General features: G+C 43.9%; 1 long non-coding RNA gene across 1 annotated transcript in view; it reads right to left on the bottom strand.

The window, feature by feature from the left end:
* LOC138521365 (uncharacterized) overlaps positions 1-24,821 on the bottom strand; it is a 62,862-nt gene that overhangs the window by 18,274 nt on the left and 19,767 nt on the right. The window lies entirely within an intron of this gene.

Below are 24,821 nucleotides of genomic sequence, written 5' to 3'. Positions count from 1 at the left end.
CTCTCTGTGTGTGCATCTACTCAGAGAGTTACATTGGTAGGGAGAATTCTTCACCTACACTACACGGGCAAGACCTTCTGTCTCTCGATTACCAAATCAGGTATTCTGATATGCGCACCTGAGAAGTGCGCTGGTAAGTGTGCTGCTTCGGTGCTGGACACGCGGTCTGACTTTCTGCTACTGCCGGTATACAGGTTCCCAGCTTAGCCACGGATCGGCTTACTCAGAGATTTTGCTAAATATTAGTTTCCCGATATTGTATGTTTGTTTGTTTGTTATTAGATTGGACCATTTGAAATTCTGTTGACTGAGGTTGGCCTGCCCCTTACCCAGAATCCTATATCAATCCTAGGACACGTGCATGAGAAGTGCGCTGATAAGTGTGCTGCTTAGCTGACAGCCGACAGCCCAGTTCCAGTGCCCTTCCCCTGCGCTGCAGTGTATTAGCAGAACATCTAACAATTGGTGAGGAGGGTGTGGGAGCCTGTGTTAACTGCTAACATTTAACTGTGAAATGTTCACTACTGCTTTTGTGTTATTCTGTTCTGAAGGATCGTTTCACAATTTTTATTGGACAGAGCTGTAGTACAATCCAAGCGAACTTCAGTATATGCCCTGGTCTGTATATACGCTCAAGACAATGATGCCGCCATTATAATAAACATCGAGTTTAGCGATTCAGCTAGCTCATACTCCAGTAAGACCCTCCCCAGCAAGGAACAGCGCAAAAAAAATAAACTCGATACATATAGCGGCTCCTAAAGCTCACACGGTGGACATTCTGAACTTTTACCATCCGGAACAACGACTTTGGTTGCTCTCCCAGGTGAGCCAATGAGATATACCACCAATTCCTCACTTCGACCCCGAATGAGAACTAATTACACCACAGAATATTAATGCGCAAGGAATGGCCTTTTCTGATTCCTTGGTTGAAGCGGGCTATAATCAAACTCCTGTTGACTGTTACTCCACTCCCACAGGCATGCTCGACAACATAATGCTAAACTATATAGCTAATACTTTTACAGATGTCCCCCACCCCTCCCGCCCATCGGGATGAGCAAACTTTGGGTGTTGACACACGAACCTTGGAACGTAATCATTCGCTGAGTGGATCTGACGAAAGTGTTATAATAATAGAAACCCTGATGTCTCCAACCAAATGCGCTCCTAGTGCTACAAATTCTGATTCTCCTGTAACTGTGGAGCATAATGCTACAAATTGTGAGTCTGGCCGAAACAAATCATTACGTTGTTTACATCATTCATCCTGTGATAACTTGTCACAGTCCCCTGGGTTATTTAACCAATCTGATCGTAATTCCTCAGCGTTGTCATCTTATATTAGACCCACTCCACGTAAAGCTACAAATGACCCTCAAACTATAAATATGGGCCAACGAGACGAAAACACACAAGTCTCTGCAGAAATTACGCTTACATTGATGAATATCGCACTGATGTCCTTAGCAAAATTATTCAAAATGCTAGATTCTAAAGTAAGCTTTCAGACTGAGGTGTGGTCTAAATTATGTGAACGTCTAGTGAACAACCCAGAATGGTCAAGACCTGCAAGTCCAGCTGGTGAAAGCTTACCAGTGATCGCAGACCAAATAAAAGCTCCAGCCGCATCTACAGGTGCAAGCTGTGTTCAGTTTTTTACCCCTATACGAAGTGAGCCGTTGAAGAGCTCGAAACAGGCTCCTATCAATTAAACGATCACTTATCAGTTATAGTAGTGGACGAAATCCAACCTGATCCTGACACTACACAATCTATTGCTAAATCAGTGAAGTTGATTCATCCGCGTACTAAAAGTAATGACACGCATGACTTTGGGATATTTCATCCCTGAGTGGGAGAGAAGCCGCAAGCCAAAGAGCTGACATTATAGCCAAAATCTAAAAATGTGAAATTGGGAAGCAAGCGCCCTCACTCTTATGCTAATCAATTAATTAGAGCTTTATCAAAATGTAAAATAAATTCCACTCCTGTGGTTTTATCAATCGTGAAGATGTATGTTAAGATCAAGCAGGCTAAAATAAATCACGAGGGTAAAGAATCAGTACCAGTCATGCAGTACCAGCCACTAGATGATTTAGTTTTGGCTGCAGAGAAACAACAACATCTTCTACCACAAATATCAAATCCACACCTCGCCCAACAGACTTTACGTGTTAAACAACAACTGTCTAATCTTCCATCTGTAATACCCCCAACATTACCCCATTCAACAAATGCATCATCTCTTCCAACACTCCACTCATTAATTCTATTATTGCAGCCAGAGATTCAACCCATTACCGAGCCACTGTTCACTCCAGAACAGTATAGTTTTGAGGTTGAATAATCGGTGGCTATGTTTATGCAGCTGTCCCTAAGCATGCTCAGATATGTCCTTCTAAGACCTATTTGATTAGAAGCTATCCTTCGACTAGACCCTTTGAGGTAAAAACCCCTCAACAGCATGGTCCTAGTTGGGAGCCTAAGATTCAAGGTTACCATGCTAAAACACCTGTGCAATCATTGAAACCGTATCCTTTTCCTCATGGTAACTGCAATCAAATCCCGGCAAATAAAAAACATATTCTATCGAAATCAGCTCCAAAAATGTTTCATCATCTTATATTGCAGTCCCTATCCTCAATACGATCTTAATAGGTCTAGTGTATTGAACATTTTTAATGAAATACAAAGCTTGAAAGACATCACCACCTCTGATGAATCAAGTGGAGTTTCTAAACTCAAACTCTCTTTCAGTGGTGAAACTGTGGATACAGTCTGGATTGGTTTTGAATACCTTATGGCAAGAAAAGACACATTTATATGAGCTCGGCTTTCTCCTTTTCCAGGATGCCTTTAGTAATTCCTCCATTATAAAGGTAACAGCGAAGCCCCCAGTAGGAAGTAGCCAATTGACGCAGCCACCTATTGGGAATCATCTATTTCAGGAGATTAATAAACCCTTACAAAACCCAGCTCTGACAACCATAATGTCTTTGATATTTAACAAACCGAATCCATCTTTCTTTCAAAAGCTGGAACAATTACGAATGATATGCCCGGGCTTTCAACATAATCAAAAATCATTAATTCAAGCCAATATGAATAATTCAGGAGGCAAAATAGTTTTTAATGCATAAAACCAAGCAGTCGATGATGATATTCAAATGTCTATAGTCATTTGGAATACTAGAGGGTTCTTACATCTTCTAAATCCTGACTTTAAAGACCTAGAGACATTTGATATTGTACTATTGCCAGAAACATGGCAAATTAAGAACTCAATATGGCTAAACCACATTGTTCTAACTATCCCAGCGACTAAATCAAATAAAGGTCGTCCAACAGCTGGTCTTTTGATAGCGATAAAAGCATCGGCCAATACATCTCTGGCACCTTGGTTCTCGCCGAATAACTATATCCAACTAGCGAGATTTACCTGGGGTAGTAAGAGTCTTGCAGTCATTAACATCTATAGAAGTGAGAACGGCATAGAATCAAGTCCATTTATGAACGCATTATTTGAAGTCTTTGATATAGTGGCTGCAGACTCTACTATATGTCATACCATTTTCGCTGGGGATCTTAATTTACATCTTTTGACACATACCAATGCCTCAGAAGTTTCTTTGAAAATACAGTGGCTTGACTTTATGGCTAATAGGCAATAAATCATGACCAATGAAGCAATGTCTGCGGCAGGTAGTCCAAAATACACTTGGCATAGAGGAATATAACGAGCCATAATCAACTATATTTACGTGGACAGAAATTTATTTGCCTTAGCCAAGGGTTTTATAGTCTGCTTACAGCCTCAAAGTGATCATGAGAAGTTGGTACTTTCTTGGAGTTGGCAAGATCCATCGAGCCAAAGTAAACAATCTCGATATGATCATCAGTTAATAGTCACAGGAGGTAGGAATCGTATCAGGTGGACTGAAACCAAATTAAACCAACTATATCATTATATTATATTGACACCTGATGTCTCATATTCTAATGTCTTACAGCTATTCCATGAAGTCAAAACAATGTCTAATAAACCAGCTTTCAAACACACACATTTATTTGATCATGCCGTGCAATTAATGAAATACGTAAAGAAAAGCGTAATGTCAAATTACTACCTTTCTTTGAGAGTCATACTGCCTTGCGGCAGATTAGAACGCGCTACAAAAACTGGCTTAAGGGACATAAAGCTAGGATGTTCCAGTAAGATGGGGAGCAGATGATCCGTAGTATTGAAACAAAAACTTCAGCTCAATTTTGGCAGTTCATAAACCAAGCACATGATTTGTCCCAACCTACACTTCAAATTAATGCAGTTTCCCATCAACAATAGGTATCACATTTTATTGCACTTCATGCACTGCCAAAAGATAAATTCTCAATGATCCAACCACCCTTAAAGTACAACTTCCCATTACAGAGGTAGATATTGTGTATTATATCAACAAACTAAGCACATCTTCATCACTCCTTTCCTGGGCAAACTCTTGGAAAAGCTAGCCATCTCCCAGCTCAATCTTCACACTGAATATGTTGGTTGTCGCCATGACCATCAGTCTGGCTTCAGAGCGGCCAGAAGCATGGTAACTGCTCTCCTGAACATCCGTGAAGACATGCTCTCCAACCTTGAGTCCAACACCCCCTGTGTCCTTAGCTTACTTGATCTGTCTTCTGCCTTTGACACAGTCAACCATGCCATCCTGCTCAACCATCTCTGTGATAACCTGGGGATCACCGGTCAGGCCCTGGCGTGGCTGACTTATTTCCTCTCTGATCGACCCTCCCAGGTTCAACTTGGGTCCTTCCTCTCCTCCATCTCTACCTGTGGTGTTCCCCAGGGGTCTAACCTCTCTCCCTGGCTGTTCAACCAATACCTGGCACTTCTTGCCCACCGTATAGGCTGCACTCTGCCCCAACTTCCATTGCTATGCAGATGACAATCGGCTCATTTTCAGGCTACCCTCAGCCACCTATTCTCCCTCTCTCATCTTTGACTGTCAGTCCGCCATCCAGGACTGGTGTGCCGCCAATAATCTCTGCCTTAATGTCAGTAACACCGAGATTCTCCTCATCGGCACACCCGCTCCCTCCTTTCCTGTCACTCTCTGGCTGGCCTCTCTTGGCCCTCTTCCTGCTCCCACCTGTGAGGCCAAAAACCTCGGGGTCATCTTCGACTCCCCTCACATCTCTGATGTCTCTAAGAAGTCTCACTATCAGCTGCACCTCCTCAGAGGTATTCTTCCTTTCCTCTCCTCTCCTTCCCCCAGAAGCTCACTGTCTCCAGAGCTCTGGTTCCCTCTAGGCTGGACTATTGCAACAGCCTCTTTCTAAATCTGCCTGCTTCTACTCTCCGCCCTCTGCAACTCATCCAGAACAGGACTGCAAGACTTGTCCTTGGCCTCAAGCCCAGGGATCGTATCTCTCCAGGACTGAAATCTCTGCATTGGCTCCCAGTGGCTGCGAGGATTAAATTCAAAACCCTCTGCATTGTCCACAAGACCTTCTGGGGCCTGCAGCCTCAATACCTTCAACTCTCCCTTCCTAAATATCTACCTTTTCGAGCTCTTGCCTCATCCACTTCAAACTCCCTCAGGGTCAGACACTTCTCCAAGCAACGAGTTGGTGGTAGGTCTCTTTCTTCGGCTGGGGCCTCCCTCTGGGATCAGCCTCCCTGAAACTTGAGGAGAATCATCTCCGGTTCTGGAAGCACCTCAAAACCTTTCTCTTTGCTTCTGCTTTTTCTCCTCCTCTCCCCTGCTGACTTCCTGGCTGATACTGAAACTACACTGGTTACCTGACCACCCTCTGATCTTAGGCCCAGGTTCCCTCCCCCGCCAGTCACACTCCTGCACTGCCCTCCCATTACCAGCACTTGACACCTGTTTTCTGCACTTTCCCCTGCACTTGCCACCTGCTGGCTGTACTTTTACTTTGTTATTTATCTTATTATCCCATGTACTGTACTGCACTGTCCCCTCCCCTCTCCTCCTCTGTACTTCCCTCCTTCCCTTTCCCATGCACTTTGGTGATCTGAATGACACCTGGCCTAGTAGGATCGTTGTCTGTCTTCCTTCTGTTCCCCCTCCCTTGCCTCATTTCACCTTGAAACACTTGTGTATAGGTGCGTTATGAATGCCATATCATATCTAGGGCAACTGGTCCAGACAGCTTGCATAATTGCATGCTTAAACAATATCCCAACATATGGGCTAAAATATTACATGTAATCTTTAACCAAGTGCTAATACAAAAGGCAGTACCACCAACCTGGCTTCACTCTATTATTATCCCAATTTTTAAAAAGGGAGACAGGCAGTCACCTAGCAATTATAGGCCTATTGCAATATTAGACGCACCAGGAAAAATATTCACACGTCTGATTTTGCAAAGTTTTAATACTTGGCTTGATACCCATAACCTATGAGACCCATATCAAACAGGTTTTATCCCCGGCCTAGGAACCTCAATAAACCTGTTTGTAATTAATAGTATAAAGGCACATGCTGAGCTGATGCAACAACAGGTATACATGGCGTTCATAGATGTACAAGCGGCTTTTGACATGGTCTCTCAAGGTATCTTAATGCAGAAATTAACAGAAGCAAAATATCAAATAGGTCTCTTACATTCTAATACATCCCTCCAAGTAAGGCTAACTACGTCTGGACAACTGTCTGCTATCATCCCAACCCATAGTGGGCTAAAGACGTAGGTATCAACCTAAGAGCTGTTCTATCGGATGCTCCTAAGCCGGGTCCCATCCCAGTGCCATGGCTTCTATATGTCGATGATATGGTTCTTATGGCAAAAACTTCTCGAGGCCTCCAGAATTTGATACAGCATTGCAGGAATATATGCAACTAATGTATCTATCAATCAACATTGATAAAACTCAAATTGTGATCTTTGGGAAGCGCAGGACGCGGTTGCATAATCTATAATAGACATTTAATAATCTAATTATTCAGGTTGTGCACGAATATCGCTATTTAGGAATAAACTTTAATGACAATAAGCATGATTTACCTTACACTAAAGAACTAACCGCCAAGGTAGATACAGCCATATCTCAGGCCAAAATCATCGGCAGAAAATATGGTAAGTTTTCTATTCTACCAATTATTACATTTTACTGTGCAATGTAACACTTATACTGCCGTATGGAGCAGAAACAAAGTTCTCAGAACCTGATAACATTTTGGTAACGATTAGAAGGATGCTTTTGGCGAAAAGTATTTTTTCTGCCACTGAGTTATCCTATGGCGTTGATCAGACATGAGCTAGGCCTAATTTCTTTGTATGGCTCCCTTATATGGAAACAGTTTTGCCTATTTAGAAATGTCATATTGAAAGTAAATCTGATACTCTAGTAAATATCTTGTCTACTTATGTTCAAACTGCTGACCCTGAATTCATGAGAAGATGGAAAGCAAAAATTGTAATACATCTTAATGACGCTGCGGTTGATTTGCAAATCCCTCGAAAGCAAAAAATAAGATTTGGACATACGATTGGATTAAAACACGAGATGCGTGTGGGAAATATAATGATTTTATTGATAATCAATTTCTTCATAAACAATTTGGTCACCCAGAAACCTATCTCCAAAAGTTTCCATCGCCTCAGTACAGGCAGGCATTCCTACGTTTCAGATTGAATTTATGGTCAACCAAGCAGTTGTTAGCTAATCGCAGACTCATTTTAAAATCAGAGGACTTCTGCCGATTCTGTAAAAATAAGAACCAGACTGAAACATGGCATCGTCTGACAGATTGCCCCCAGTTGTGTCATGAGCGTGAATTTTACTTTAGCAAACACTGTGAAACATTTAATATAAATGATTCAGAAAGTCTATGGTATTTTCTCTTTCAAGCAGCAAAAAACTCAGTTAGAATGGCCATTGTTCAATATTTATTAAAGCTACATTTGGGATAATTGATATGACCCTGTTAAAATTATCACTGAATATACAACTGTTGGATCTGGTCAATGATGTAGTTGAACAAACTGATTAAGTGAATTGGAAGATTACCTTAGCGATTAATGACAATAACAAATTGATGCTCACCAATTTCAGTTTTTTATTATCAAACTATATTAACTTGACAAATGATTTTATAATGTATAGTTCTTATTTCATTGTATACTTGTGATTTGAATTTCTGTGAAGATGAAGATCACATGAATTTAGAATTGATGCATTGCTTTTGTCTTCACTCTTATATTTTATGTAGCATTATACCGTTTATTTTATATATGTAAATAAGAAGCTATTTCATGGTTTATTTTATGTTTTGCTTTTTGCTATTATCTTTTGTTATATGTATATTGTAAATTGATAAACTTAAAATGTATTTCGATTAATTTGATAAACTGTATATTGAAAAGTTGTATTTTCTTTACGACTAAATCAATAAAAAAATTAAAAAATGCTGTTGCAGCACCATTTTTCTTCCTGTCAATATTTCATGAGGGCTGAAATGTGTTGACTTAGCGGGAGTCGACCTAATGGCCATTAATACCAATGGAAGCCGTAGGTCCAAACTAGAACCTGCTTCAGCTACAAATTTAACATCTCCACTATTGACCTATTACACTGTTCCACTTCCCCTGGAGAGGATGGCTGGTACGAAATGTGTAGTTTTCTCTACACACCAAAAATCTGCCATACCTTTGTCATTAATGCACTAGTGAAATGACTTCCACGGTCTGACTCTATCCTTTGAGGTAAACCAAATCTTGAAAAAATATGATTTACAAGTAATGTGGCCGTGTTTGCACACTGCAATCCGATGCTGGAATGCACTGTACACATTTGGTCATTAAACAAGTTACCCGTTTTCTCTTGCTGATCTTTTTACAGGCCTGACATAATCGATTTGCAAATCAGACTATGGGAGGGTCAAACCCCTTTTCATTAATGATGCTCTATGAGTAGGTGACGCGGGTTGAAACTGTGCACTTACTAGACACTCCCTATGTGTCCTGCAGTTATGGCATCATGGGCATGATGTAACATCAAGCCCCGAAATGATAAAGGCACTACCCACTGTATTTGATCTGTCACAGATTCTCTAATCATCAGTCTGTCTTGTAACCTAATTCTCTTTTTTGTTTTTTGCCAACACCCTCAATTCCTCTTTCCCTTTACAATCCTCTTCAGTCAAAGGATTTTGTTCTGCATCTAACAAATGGTTAGAATATAGGCCTAAAATCAGGTTTTCCTTTTGCGCTTTGATCAGGTCCTGATCTGGATTATCAAAACCCGATTGCACCACAGGCTGCTCAACTGCTTTTGGAGTTTTGGAGCGTGTTATCGCATCTACCTGTATTTCACCAATCAGGTGTTCAATGGGAAACCACTCTCCCATCACAGCTCCAATCTTGGCTAACTGCTCCGCCTTGTCATTCCCCTCTTTGTCCTCACCTGATGTCTTCAAATGACCACGTATTTTCCTCCAATGTATTACCAAATCATTTTCTAACACAAGTTTGTCTATGGCTTAATCATATTGCCATGTTTAAGTGGTTTTCTGTAATGGCTGAGCATGCCTTTTACCTTCTAGCCAGGTAAATATTCTACAAAGCTATTCCGTGCATAATTAGAATAAGTTACTAGAACGATCTCTTTGAGTTTGTTTTCTACCGCTGGAGACTGCTTTGTAAATAGCGGCCAACTCTGCCACCTGACTACTTCCAGGACCAATCCTCATCCTTACCCTTGGAATGTTGTCACATTTAAACCGGATATTTCCTATATGTGCCTCAAGCTCTTTTTCTGTATTATTTTCTACATGGTATGCACATCCATCTACATACACAGTTGGTAAATCCTTATATATTTCTCCATTGAATGCTTTTTGTGGGGATTGCTCAAATGCACTCTTTTTTAATTTGTATTTTTTTATTTTTGGTTATTACAACCTTTACAAAATTTTAATACATCTTGATTTAGCATCTTACGTTAATACTTAATATGATAAAGTCTTCAATCAATTACAATTAAAACTATTTAACACCATAAAATCAAATGCTTTCCACAGACATAAAACAAGTGATCAGATTATTAGAACAGAACATTACATTAACATAATACATTTTACATTTAAGATCTCAGCATTTGATAGGTCGCATGGAGTCCATCGGATTATTAAAGCACCTAAATTAGGATACGAGCACCTAACAAAGTTTCCAAAACGATTACAGTCAGTGATCATATAATAAAAGAATTACCAAGTCAGGTGGACAGTCTATTACAATGAAAGCATTTTGTGTCATTAACTTTCTTCCGAATAGGTTTACATAAAAGTTCTATCGCACTGTTCAAAGGTAAAGATATTCATCAATAACATTTATTACAAATATTTCAATTGAATTCAACAGTTAAAAAAGAGAAAATTGCATTTCCAAATTTCACAGAAAATGGGCTAGAGCAAAGATCAAAGGTTTATATGTTCCCAACATCATTCTCAACCATAATGAATCCATACAATCAACAAAATCTGGATTTACAAATTAGAAAAATAAATTAGTACGCTGATTCTTAAAAAATGAACAATATAGAATTAGATGTTTGAGTGACTCCACTTCCTCACCACAATTAGGAAATCTGCAGCGAGTGGCCCCATGAGAATTCCGATCCTTAGACCACTGTGAGACCCTTTGTCAGGTATGAAATTGATTCAATTTGAATCGTAAATAAGTAATTCGTACAGCGCAGGATGGAAAAGAAATTAAATATGCTAAATGTGGAGTACGCTTTCTCAAATGTTATGCATACTCTTTATATAATTTAAATACATTCAAACTTGATTCTAGTTCTGTGTCACCAGGTGCACAATCATGCAAGTTTGCTAGCCCCTGGGTGACGAGGCTCTTTTAATTTTGACCATATTTCACTTCTACAGGAAACCCCTGGAATGCTAAATTCCAGGAAGTAATATACTTGATTGGGCCAAATCCCCGGATCCGATTCTTTTACTTTGCAGAAACTGCAGAGGCTCGTGATTTATTTCAATAATTAGTCTTTCCCCTTGAATTATGGGGCGCAAACGCTGTAATGCCCAGGCAGTGGTAAGTAGTGCTTTTTCGCATTCACTGAACTTAGCCTCTACCTGTGACAATACCTTACTAGCATAAGCAATAGTGTTATTTACATCGTGATTTTGATACAACACTGCTGACATGCATTGATCAGTGAATCATATCTCTACAAAGATATCCTGGTTCTTTATTGGATTTGCCAGACATGGTGCCTTCATGAGCATTCTTTTAACCTGGCCACTGCCTCACTTTGTCCCTTTTCCCATTTCCAGGGCACACCCTGCTTCAGTAATCTCCTTAAAGGTTGCGTAATCTCTGCATAATTCTCAATACATTTCCTGTTGTAACCTGTCATCCCTAATACACTTTTTAACCCCTTCAGATAAGTAGGATCTTTCAGCTTAAATATTGCCTCCACTTTCTTCTGTTGTGGGTTTAACCCATCCTCGGTCACCTCATGACCTAGGAAGTTCCCTTTCTTTTTACACTATTGTGCTTTCTGTAAAGATACTTTTGCCCAGCCTTCTGAAGCTGGTTAAGCACATGTCTAATCTCATTGAAATGGCTTTTCAGATTCTCATTTTTAATTAGCACATCATCCACATAAACTATTGCCCCCCGTTCAGCTGCATCCGTTAGCACCTTGCTCTGGAATATCCCAAACTCACTCCCACTATGGACATACCCAAAAGCTGTCCGAGACCATGCATATTGTGATTTGTCAAAAGAAAAAGCAAACACATTTTGGATATCGTCAGCCAGTTGTACACACCAGTATCCCGCTGTAAGGTCTAATGTGGTAAACACCTTTCACCCGTGAACCTGTGCGAGACCCTGATCAATACATGGAAGGGGCCACCTTGAAACAGGTACCTTTTTGTTTAATTCTTGTAGATCTGCACACAAATGACATTGGCCTTTAGGTTTTAACACACCTAATATGGAAGTATTTGATGTGCTATGAATGGGCCGAATAATTCCTCTAGATTCTAAATTTCTGATTATTTCAGCTAGTGATTCCAAACATTACACGGGTAACCTATATTGTTGCACAAATACAAGCTCCCTACCTTTCCTTCTGGTAATGTGGCAACATGTAATTCTGTTAACCCACAATAATATACATCTTTGGCAAAAACCTGCTTGAATTCCATAAATATTTTTCTCAATTGGTCTTTTTCTTCCTCATTTGTGCAAGCATCTGCAGCCTGAATTTGCTCGTCTACCATTTTAGAGAACTCTGGGAAGTCCTCTAGAGGAGGAACCTCTGTACTTTCCTCTAACCGTGTCGTGGTATCTCTTTGGAGGGTCGCTATTCGTAAATATTTTGGAATACTAACCTCCATTTCAATATGCTACTCTTCTGTTTTATCCTCATTTAATTCAAATAGTGTCATGCGATGAAGTATTGGTTGCTTGACAAATACCCTCCTTGGTTCCCTCCTCCTCACCTGTACTGAGTTCTTCTGAGGAACCGTCTGTGTCTATGGCTCTCCTTTCTCTCCAGAGGTCCAGTCCTTTCCTGTTGAGTTTGGGACAAGCTCCACTGGAAGCCACCCTGCCTGCTGGCAAACAGCAAGGCAGAGGGGGCCCTCCGGGAGTCCGCCCCCAATACCAGGGAAAAGCATGGCTGAAAAACCCTGGTGTGCTTGGATGTAGTTAGCACTACGGATATCAAGGCTGAAGGCTTTCCGTTGAAGTAGATGAGAGGACTTCAATTCCCAGAAGACACTGCGGGAGTCGGGTTAGCGTGCGTATCCTGAGCGCTGTTTGAATGGATACCGTAGCCGAGGAATGAGGAAGAGGTCTGCAGAAGACTGCGGTGGGAAGGAGCATACAATCGTAGAGGTATGCACAACAAGGGAGAGAAAAGCACTAGAGCGGAAGAAGGTACAAGGGCTGCAAAGCGGGAGGAACAGAGGAGAGGAGGAAGCACCCTGAGAGATCAAGGGCTAGGAGCTGAGCGGGCAATCACTGCGGACTGACGAGAGGGAGCAAGCGGGAATTCACAAGGGGAGTCAGAGAGGAGCACTAGCGTACGAACCTGGCGAGGAAAGCAAGGTTGCAACGCATCGACTACCGCGTGTGATGCCTATTTATATGCGTCATGACGGTAACGTGCAGTGCGTGGGAGACTAGACCGCTGGTGGAGGCACGGAATCAGCCCTTCCATTGGCTCCATAGCTTCCATGGAGCGCGCGTCATGACAGTATAACACCTTCGCCAAGACCTTCCTCCAGGCTTGCCTGGATGGTGTCTGTGGAATATGCGTAGGAGTCTGTTGGCATGTAGATTTTTGGCTGGTTCCCAAGATCTTTCCGTCCAAGGGTATCCTTTCCACAGTATGAGGTATTGTAGGACTCCGCGTTTGTAACGAGAGTCCAAGATGCGTGAAACCTCATACTCTTGGGCGTCATCATCCACACTGGGTATCTTTCTTCTGGAGGTTCTCAAAAAAGGATAAGGTTTATAATCCTTAAGAAGCGAGGTATGGAATACTGGATGTATTCTTCGAAGAGAGTGCGGAAGGTTTAGCCGAAAGGCCACAGGATTGATCCGTTGTTTTATGGAAAACGGTCCGATATATCTCTGAGTGAATTTACCTGGGTGGACTCTCCGGGGAAGGTATTTAGTGGACAACCATACCTTGCTTCCTTTCTTCCAATCAGGATTAGGTCTTCTGTTTTTCTCAGCCCATCTCTTGTAAGTCTGGCGACTGGCTAACAGGGTTTCTTGAGCAGACTTATGAGTTTGTTTCAGAGTGTCCAGTAGTAGGTCTATGGTAGGGACATTAGTGGGTTGAACAGTAGGAAATGGGATGTGTTTGGGTTCGTACCCATATGTACATTTGAAAGGACTCATTCCAATTGCAGTATGCTTGGTGTTGTTATACGAGAATTCTGCAACCGATAAGAGATGATACCAGTTATCCTGAGTCTGGTTGCAGTAACATCTCAGAAACTGTACAAGTGTAGCGTTGAGGCGTTCGGTCTGTCCGTTTGTTTCTGGGTGAAAGCCAGAAGACAACGCTCTCTGAATCTGCAACCGTTTACACAAGGTTGTCCAAAACTTGGAGGTGAACTGTGTTCCTCTATCAGACACAATTGAGGAAGGTAGACCATGGAGACGGACTATCTCCTTTAAGAACATGTCTGCTGTGGTAGTGGCAGAAGGAGTGCCTCTAAGAGGAATGAAATGAGCCAGCTTACTGAAGGAGTCGACCACTACCATGATAGCAGAACTTCCTCCCGATTTGGGTAACTCCACGATAAAATCCATAGATATATGTTGCCAAGGTCCGGCAGGTGGTTCATCCTGTTGTAGAAGCCCCAATGGTTTAGCCGAACTGTGTTTGCTTTGAGCGCATATGGGACAGGAAGAGACGTACTCCACAACGTCCTTATTCATCTTCGGCCACCAGAAATTCCTCTTCAGTAGTTCCAGTGTAGCAGCACGGCCCTTGTGACCAGCCATAGGCAGACCATGGCACCACGAAAGGGCTCGGTTCTGGAGATCTTGGGTGGGCAGGTAAAGCAAGTCATCTTTAAACAGGTATTCTCCTTTGTAGGTTAGAGAGGGGTCTCTTGGAAGAGAGGTGGTTTTTTGGGCTTCCAGAACCTGTTGTAAATATTTATTTACTGTTCCTATGAATCTCTTCCCATTGAGCAGCCATTCCTGTTCGGGGTGATTCCCTGATCCTTCTTGGTGGCTGCGGGAGAGTGCATCAGCTAAGTGATTGTCTTTACCCGGTAGGTATGTGAGTATGAAATCAAATTGGGAGAGGTAATAAGCCCAAAGAGCATGACGAGAGTTCCTGCATTCCATCTGTTGGAGAATACTTAGGTTCCTGTGGTCTGTTCGTACTTGAAACGAGTATTTCGCTCCTTGCAACAAATGGCGCCACTCCTCACACGCCTGTTTAATTGCTAACAGTTCCTTTTCAATCACTGAATAGTTTCTTTCACTGGAGGTGAGTGTTCTGGAATAATAGGCAATGGGATGTTCGAGTTGATCCTCCTTCCTTTGTAGTAGAGCTGCTCCAATAGCCCCTTGTGAGGCGTCAGCTTCTACGATAAAGGGTTGAGACTGATCCGGCTGCCTGAGGATAGGTGCAGAGGTGAATGCTTGTTTGAGCTGATGAAAGGCGGAATCTGCTTCTGGCGTCCAATGGAACTTCACCCCTTTCTTTAGTAAAGCTGTGATAGGTAGGACTGTGTTGGAGAAGCCCGTGATGAATTTCCGATAGAAATTTGTCAGCCCCAAGAACCTCTGGATGTCCTCGACTGAGCTGGGAACAGGCCAATTGTTAATAGATGTAGTCTTGTTAGGGTCCATCTCAATGCGGTTTTCTGACAGAATAAAGCCCAGATACGAAACTGTAGAAACCTCAAAAAGACATTTCTCTGGCTTGACTAATAGGTGATGGTCTCGGAGCCTCTTGAGCACTTCTCTTACATGTAGACGACGTTGTTCTAAAGTGTGAGAGTAAATCAAGATGTCATCCAAGTAAACTACAGTGGACTTAAACAGAAGATCACTGAAGACCTTGTCCATAAATCTTTGGAACTGGGCTGGCGCGTTAACCAACCCAAAGGGCATTTCTTTGTACTCGAAATGACCTAATGGAGTACGAAAGGCGGCCTTCCATTCGTCCCCTTGTTTGATTCGTAGGAGATGATAGGCCCCTCTGAGGTCTAGTTTGGTAAACCATTTTGCCCCTTGTACTGCTTCCGTGATCTCCTTTATCAGAGGCATCGGGTATCGATCTCGTATGGTTTGGCTATTTAGGCCCCAGAAGTCAATACAAGGTCTGAGTTCCTTGGTTCCCCTTTTTGGTATAAAGAACAGAGAAGCTCCAGCCGAGGAAGTTGATTCTTGTATCAAGCCATTCTGTAAATTGCTGGCTAGGTAGTTTCTTAATGCTTCCTTCTCCGGGAGGAATAAGGGATACATTCTCCCAAATGGAACCACAGCATTAGGTATGAGATCGATCTTACAATCCTCGGCTCGATGTGGAGGAAGAGGTCTGGGAAGAGTGTCTGCAAAGATGTCGGTAAATTCTTGATAGGTAACAGGAATGGAGTTAATACTCCTCGCTGGCACTGTGTCACCCTGATGTGAATGTTGCCCTTCCTCCTTCAAACAGGACTGCATACAAAGGTCTGACCTGAACTCTATAATGTTAGTTACCCAGTCAATTCCCGGATTGTGCTTTCTTAACCAGGGTATCCCGAGTATCACTGGAAAGTGGGCAGCCTTTATCAGATCAAATATCACGGTTTCATGGTGAGTCTTCATCTTAACCATGACTTCCGTGGTTTCTTGTCGGATAAGACCGGAAGACAAGGGGGTACCATCCACTCCTTCTACAGGTATGGGTTGAGGTTTTTCTCTCCTAGGAATGGCGTATGTACTGGCCCATTGGTCGTCCATAAAGTTCCCAGCTGCACCACAGTCAAGCATTGCTAGACACCCAACTGCTTGGTTTGAGGTCCATTCCAGGACGATCTTTAAGACCATAAGTTGGTTTGAGGGGGTACATGGTATAGGTGGACTTGTAAAACAGGGATTAGCAAGAGAAGCCCCTTCCGTCTCCCTGCTCAGGGTCGGGGTCTTTCGTTTCCCGATGTTCGGGGAGGTACTTCCGGACAGTCTCTTAGAAGGTGCTTCTCAGAACCGCAATACATGCACAAGCTCAGGTCTTTTCGTCTCTTTCTTTCTGCTGCGGTAAGGGGACCCCTCGCTGCACCTATTTGCATGGGCTCTTCAGTCTGGGGAAGAGATCTGTCTGGAGCGGCTGGCGAGTAGGAGGATGGTGTAGAAGGCGGATTGGGTCTGGTCTTCCTTCTTTCTGCTCGTCTCTCGGAAATTCGAAATTCCATCTGGAGGGCCAGAGCGACCAGTTCTTGGAAGGAGGAGGGTCTTGCTACTCGAGAGAGTTTGTCCTTCAAATCTTCATGTAGCCCTCTCCGAAAGAGAGTCTGCTTAACTGAGTCAGGCCATCCTGTCTCCCAAGCTATCCTCTGGAAGTTCGAGGCATAGGTTTGTACATCAAAAAGACCCCGTTTGAGGTCTAGTATGTTTTCATAAGACGCGTACAAAGTCTCGGTCCTTTCAAAGCGTTCTCTGAATCGTAGTACAAAGGCATTGTAATCATTCAGCACAGGATCAGTTTCTGTAACCAATGGGGTGGCCCATGCTAGAGCGTTACCCCCAAGGTTTGAGACGAGGAAGCCAACCTTTGCCTTGTCGAATTCATACATCTTTGGGCGAAAAGTGAAGTATACCCTACAGGTGTCGAGGAATTCCTTAATCTTCTTGGGGTTCCCTTCATACTTCCCACAAGTTAAGGGCATAGGTGGGAGATCTCCCCGAACTTCTTCTCTCAGAATCATTTGTTGTCTCAGAGCGGCATTGTCAGCCTTAAGGGCGGTGTTTTCTACCTTCATGGTTTGGAGCTCAGCAGTTATCCCCTGTATGGCATTAACCAGTTCTTGATACTGCTCTAAGCTAGCCATCCTTTGGCGTTGCAAACTGTCATGCGATGAAGTATTGGTTGCTTGACAAATACCCTCCTTGGTTCCCTCCTCCTCACCTGTACTGAGTTCTTCTGAGGAACTGTCTGTCTATAGCTCTCCTTTCTCTCCAGAGGTCCAGTCCTTTCCTGTTGAGTTTGGGACGAGCTCCACTGGAAGCCACCCTGCCCGCTGGCAGACAGCAAGGCAGAGGTGGCCCTCCGGGAGTCCGCCCCCAATACCAGGGAAAAGCGTGGCTGAAAAACCCTGGTGTGCTTGGATGTAGTTAGCACTACGGATGTCACGGCTGAAGGCTTTCCGTTGAAGTAGATGAGGACTTCAATTCCCAGAAGACACTGCGGGAGTCGGGTTAGCGTGCGTATCCTGAGCGCGGTTTGAATGGATACCGTAGCCGAGGAATGAGGAAGAGGTCTGCAGAAGACTGCGGTGGGAAGGAGCATACAATCGTAGAGGTATGCACAACAAGGGAGAGAAAAGCACTAGAGCGGAAGAAGGTACAAGGGCTACAAAGCGGGAGGAACAGAGGAGAGGAGGAAGCACCCTGAGAGATCAAGGGCTAGGAGCTGAGCGGGCAATCACTGCGGACTGACAAGAGGGAGCAAGCGGGAATTCACAAGGGGAGTCAGAGAGGAGCACTAGCGTACGAACCTGGCGAGGAAAGCAAGGTTGCAACGCATCGACTACCGCGCGTGGCGCCTATTTATATGCGTCATGACGGTAACGTGCAGTGCGTGGGAGACTAGACCGCTGGTGGAGGCATGGAATCAGTCCTTCCATTGGCTCCATAGTTTCCATGGAGCGCGCGTCATGACAAATAGAATGAAATCATCTTGATGACAACACACTATTTCACTTGACTCATAAGGATACACAGACTGAACTTTAAAGATTCCTTTAGGCTTAGAATCCAAGGATTCTGACAACTCACCCTGTGCAGTCACATAGCTTTCAGGGATGTTCCCAATCACTGCATTACTGAAATCTGCAGTGTAATAAGATTTCTGCATTGCCATTCCAATTGCTGAATTCGCTTCCAAATGAATGTCCTGGCACCCTTTATTGTCTACCAGGATTTGAATGGGTCCATCCCCAATCTAAATAATAAATGCCATATCATATCATCTCTATCAGTGGGTTATATTCTCATTCTAGCCCTTGCTGCCTCATGGATTCATTTAGGCATACCAAGGCGTCAGACTCTTATCTGTTGTCCCTTTCTGTATTTTAATACTATTGTGACTTGTCTGGTGAATGCAGGAATGGTAACATTCTTTTTCACCTGCAGTTCAACTACATAGGGTGCCATCTCTGTGCAATGATAAGCTTGTCTTTTGTCTTCAAATTCAGGTGCAGCCCGACCTAACCTGTACCAAACCTTTTGATTTAGAAAGTCTAATATCATACACAGTCTGTGTATGACATCATTTCCCAAGTACAATTTGTTTTGTGTCCCGCTCACAATCCACACATTGTGGTAAATACTCTTAGGACCAATTGTAATTTTTAACATGCATATTGCTACAATTCTTTGCCCCGACTCTGGATCTTCCAGGCCAAAAATGCGTTGATTTTTTATTCTGAATTTTGGGATCTCTTCCCTGGTAACTATTTGCTGAAGTACCTTTTCATTAATGAAACTTCTTTCATGTTCGAGTGCTAAAGTGACTTCTATCATCTCAGGATGCCCATTCACATAGATAGGGATCCATGGCTGCCCATCTCCCATGTGCATTTCTGAAAGGCTTGAAATGTGCTTTTCTATATTTATCTCTGGACTGAAAATTGGATTGCATTTTTCTTCATTTAGATTAAAACACAATGGGCCTCATTACGACTTCGGCGGTAGCCGTGCCGATAATACTGGCACAGCTGATGCCGGAATCATGAAATTACCGGCACCTGGCAATAGCCAATTACTGGGGCATTCCACCCCCGGCGGAACCGGTAATTGCCCATTGGCGGGTGCCAGGAATTATTACTCCCCATTCCCATTGAGCCCCACAGGGCTCAATGGTAATGGGGAGGATGGTAGCACCCAAGTCCGACCTGGCGGGCTGTAAGGCACCCACTTACAGAACTCGTAGTATGGCGGTATGGTAGCAACGGTGCCAGTAGCTTACCGGCACCGTTGTTACCGTACCACCATGCTTGTAATGAGGCCCAATGTGTTCTCATCTATTTGTGTATGTCATTTTTTCTCCAAAGACGGCTTTTCTTTTTTTCCCCTGCATTTCACCCCGACACATGAGAATGACAGTGACACTAGGCATACAGCCATTCTGAAGATGTACTTAGACTGTACTTTCTGACTAAGCCACAGCATGGCACTCTCTTATATTGTTGTTTTGTATCATTTTAGGCTCAATGGTTTTTTGGGCAGGGACCACAATACCCCATCAATGAGGGGCAACAACCTCTTGAGGCAATGTGTCCCTATGCGAAAGGGTATTTCACTGATGGGTCATCCTGTCCCATCCTATGTTTCCCTATCTTTATATCAACCTCAGTGACACCTTCGATAGGTATCTCTTCACCATTGAAATTGTGCACCCGGCCTTAGTTTTACTTCACTTTTATGTGGTGTTGTGGGGATCTCCCTTCATTGATACTTTTGACATTGTTGTCGCCTGGGCACCCGTATCAATCATTGCAAATGCATTAAATTTTTCTTCAACAGCAATAGGAGCTTAGTATCTGTCTTTAACCTCTTCCAGAACACACAAAAAGTGTGAGTTTTTGCTGATTTCAGGACTTACTTTCTTTAGCTCCTTTTTACTGCTTGCTAGACACATGGGCATGTGAAATTACATTTTTCCATCCTTATTGCCCACTTCATTCTGAATTTCCTTGTCTACTTTCCTGGGCTCAGAACCCATTTGGGGTATATCCACTGACTGCTGCTCTGACTCGGGGCTACCAGTGTTTACACTGCAACTTTTTCATTGGATATTTCCAACAGTGTCACACGATGCCTGTCAATTTCTGACGCTTGACGCTTATCTGTGTTTTGCACGGTGGCTGTCATTTCTGTCTCTTGGAATATTTGTGGTTCAAAATACTCCTCAGATCACTGACCTGCAGCCTCCTTTTGAGCTACTGTTTTCTCTGTATGGAGCTCAACAATATTCTGATTGTCAAGTGAGGATACTCTAACTGTTGATCCTAACTCTTTGCTTTGTGTTTTATTTTCACATTGGATTCTCTTTTTAAATCTGTTTCTCTGTTCTTTAGGCTTTTCTTGTTAATTTTCCCCTTTTTCTTTTTTGTAAATTGAAGTTTATTGGTTTTAAATACAGTCAAGCATTGGGTACCCAAAGCAGCTTGAGCGGTAAACCCTCCAAAATCACTTTAATTATCATGAGTCGTTCCCCCATTCACTCCCCACCCCCCAAAGTGTCAATTAAACTGTCCCGCAGAGGCATAGGAACAGAACTGTCTGCTTATATTTCAGTCCGAGTTCGAGTGGTTTGAGAATACTCCGTACACATCGTTTAGAGTTCCATGGCACGCCCCACACACTACATGTCCCTTCGGGCCAGGCCTGTACTCTCTTTGTAGACCATCTGCCCCCTACTCCCCTCAGCCAAATGCGTAAATGCGTTGCAAAACTGTAACCATTCAATTTCCACAGATGCACTCCCCCGTGGATAGCTGTGGTGATCTTTTCCATTATGTAAATGTCTCCCGTCGTGTTTGACCACTCTTAAACTGTAGGTAGGGTCTTTCTCTTTCAATACCTAGCACGACACACCTGTTCCACGAGGAGGAAGTGCACTAGCAGCGAGAGTACGCACCACTCGTCCTCCCGCCTCTCCATCCCAAACACCACCAGCATGGGGTCAATCCTGTAATGCCTAATCCACCCCAGGACCTCGGACCAGTAGATCTGCATCCCCGGGCAGCCCCACCCCATGTGCCTATAGTTTGCCCTGGCCCCGCATTCATGCTTACAGTGGGCGTCCACCGTGGGAAACACCTTGGACAAGCACATTGGGTCCTATTGACAGTGATGTAGCAGTTTTATAGCATGCAACTTGTACTGACACAATATGGACGTCTTGAAAGCCCTCCTACACATAAGCTGCCATAGATTCCCTCCTAGTGTCAGGCCCAGGTCACTTTCCCATTTTGTCCAAAGTCCCTGAGTAACCCCTTCTCCAGGTTCCAACAGGGCCCCAAAGAGGCGTGAAATTAGACCTTTCATTTCCACATGTCCATCCAAAACCTTCTCAACCAGCCTAAGGTCCCTCTGGATACACTCTTTCCACTTTTCTGCCATGAATATTCCTTTCAACCTCAAATAGAGAAGCACTGGAAGCCTGCCTATGTCCAATGCTGCCTCCAAATCCTGCATGCCTATGGACTCTCCTACCTTCATCAATTGGCCAACCCTGGCCAGCCCCCCCCCCTCAAACCACGACTGATACTGTTCAACCTCGGGTATCGCATCTGTAACAGGTGGGGCCCATAAGTGGCTCAATGTTGGGGGCCACGTGGCAATGCCCTTTTCCTCCCATCCCCAGGACCTCCCAGTGTACTCCAAGGATTGGGTGATCCCTGATTCGCCTCAGGAGTCTACCTTTCGGGAACCAGAACCATTCACCCACAGTTGCTGGGAGCAGGTGTTGGTTTTCCAGAAATACCCATTGCTTTCCTGGGTCCTCTCTCAGATGTGGGACCAGTGCCCTAAGTTGCTTCACTTTACAGTTGGTCATCAGCTCTGGGAGCCCCACCCTTCCCCTGTCTTTTGGTCGAATAAACTTCCCATATCCCACCCTGGGTTTCTGACCCTGCCACAGGAACTTTCGAGATGTAGGACTTAGTCTCTTTCAGCAGTGCCTAAGGAGCCCGTATTGGCAACATTTGAAACAGGTACAGTACTCGTGGTAGGAGATTCATCTTTACCGCATTGAGTCTCCCCATCCATGACAACTGCCCCTTTCCCAGACGCTCATCTCGTAGAACAACTTGTCAAACAGTGGAGGGTAGTTGGCAAGGCTCGGGTCCACTCCTGGTCTAACAATATTAACCCCTAGATACTTCACTCCTTCCAGCCGAGTCTGTAATCCCAGCTGCCTCTACACATCCACCTCCCTAAGGCTGTCTGGAGCGAAAGGAAACAGCACGGACTTTCCTCTATTCACCCTAAAGCCCGAGAACCTCCCATACTCTTCAATTATCGCTAGGGCCACATGGGGACAGTCCTGACCAGGTTCACCAGATTTAACATAACATCATCTGTGTAGAGCCCTAGTTTGAACTCTCTACTGCCCACACTGGTACCTTCGACTCTTGGGGCCCTACTAAGGTGTTCAACCAGCACCTCCATAGTCAGAGCGAATAGGAGGGGCAAGAGGGGACAACAATGCCTTGTCCCTCTTTGAAGTGGAAAGGGGCGAGACAGTCTCCCATTGACCGTGAGCCTGGCCGTTGGGGAAGTATAGAGTGTGTGAATCTCCATCATCCGCTCCCTGAATCCAAATTTCTTAAGTACCCCATATAAGAAGATCCAATCTGCCCAATCGAAGGTCTTCTCAGCATCCAAGGCCACCAAGACCGGGTTCCCCTATCCCCCTGCAGTGGCCTCCATTAGATGAAGCGTTTTACGCAAGGTGTCGGCCCCCTGCCGCCCCTGGATATATCCCACCTGGTCCGAGTGAATTAATTTTGGCATGAGGCCCTCCATTCGTGTGGCAAGCTCTCTAGTGAAAATGTTGCATCCACATTAAGCAGGGAAATGGGCCGGTAGGACTTACAGCTCTCTGGGTCTTCACCCGCTTTAGGTATGACCGTGATCAGAGCCCTCCCAAAAGATGTGGGGGGCCTCCATGTGGCCATGATGGTATTAAATACACCTGCCAAGTGTTGCGCTAGGGATCCCGCAAAGGTCTTATAAAACCCAGCTGTGTACCCATCTCCCCCAGGGCCTTCCACACCTTTAGCCCAGATATTGCTTTTAAGACTTCCTCTGGGTGATTGGTTTTCAAGGTCACTGCTCTCAGTGCTCCTGAGGCTCGATAGGGGCACCTCTGTCAAATATGCACCCAGTCCCCCCTCCATCCCATAGAGGTGCTCGTAAAATGTGGCAAATTCTTGCGTGACCTTTCCTGTGAGGCAGTGTAGTCCCCTGGGCTCGAAGCTGAAGCCACCACAAACAAATACATGTTGTATTTAAAAATTCGGCGGTTTTCTTTCTAAGTTTCTCTGGCCTTTTTCCGGGGGCTGGGAAACTTAGACAGAAAACTGCAGCATTTTTAAATACAAAAACATTGTATTTCTGACTGCGGCGTCTTCAGCGTGGAGTCTCCTGGGCTCCCCCGGTTCAATGAATCTATCCAAATATCTTGGTCTTTCTTGGTGGCCATACACCATTGCATTAGGATCAAATCTACTCTGAGCCCACAGCATCTGGTACGGGCCATTGTACATTTGATTTTGATTCGTTATTCAGGCCTGACATATCGGGGCGAAATCCCACTCAGGGGCATTGCCCAGATATATAGGATGCATAAATGCATGTCAATACCGACAGCTAATTCTCAGGAACAGGCCAATACGTTCAATAACTTTTTTGAACAAACAATTGTGGATATTCAGAGTAATATCAATGAAGTACTGGAGGCAGAAAAAGGGGGGGGCAGTAGGAGAAGAGACACCAGAAATAGCAAATTCAGAAGAGAGAGATCTTTAGCTTCCAACTTATTGAACAAAAAACCATTCAGGATCTAATACTCCAATTAAAACCAACTAAAGATTCAGCATTTCCTATGCCAGCTTGTACTGCTATCAGTCTAGCTTCTAATCTTACCCCATTCATAACTACCTTTGTGAACAAATCACTTACAGAAGGCTATGTTCCTTGTGCACTCAAGAAACTAATGCTAAGACTGCAGAGGGCTCAGAACGCAGCCGTCAGGCTAATAGCACATCTGGGCAAAAGAGATCATGTCTCCACAGCCAGGAAAGCGTTACACTGGCTGATGGTGGAAGATCGCATTAAATTTAAGGTGGCATGTCTGATGTACAAGTGCTATTACAAACTTGCACCTCGTTATTTGAACATCAGAATTCAACACTATTATCCAACCAGAGTCCTTCGTTCGGAAGACAAATTGCTGCTATGTGTCCCGCGGACAAAATGTATCTCAAAAGGAGACAGAAGGTTCTCTGTATTTGGGCCTAAGCTTTGGAATCAGCTGCCCTTTGGCACCCAAGCTTGTAACACGC

This window comes from Ambystoma mexicanum, chromosome 13 (genome assembly GCF_040938575.1).
Source record: "Ambystoma mexicanum isolate Mex_15411 chromosome 13, UKY_AmexF1_1, whole genome shotgun sequence".
NCBI classification, from domain to species: domain Eukaryota; kingdom Metazoa; phylum Chordata; class Amphibia; order Caudata; family Ambystomatidae; genus Ambystoma; species Ambystoma mexicanum.
Note: the sequence above shows the minus strand (reverse complement) of the source record. Positions and strands in the feature narration are given on the sequence as shown.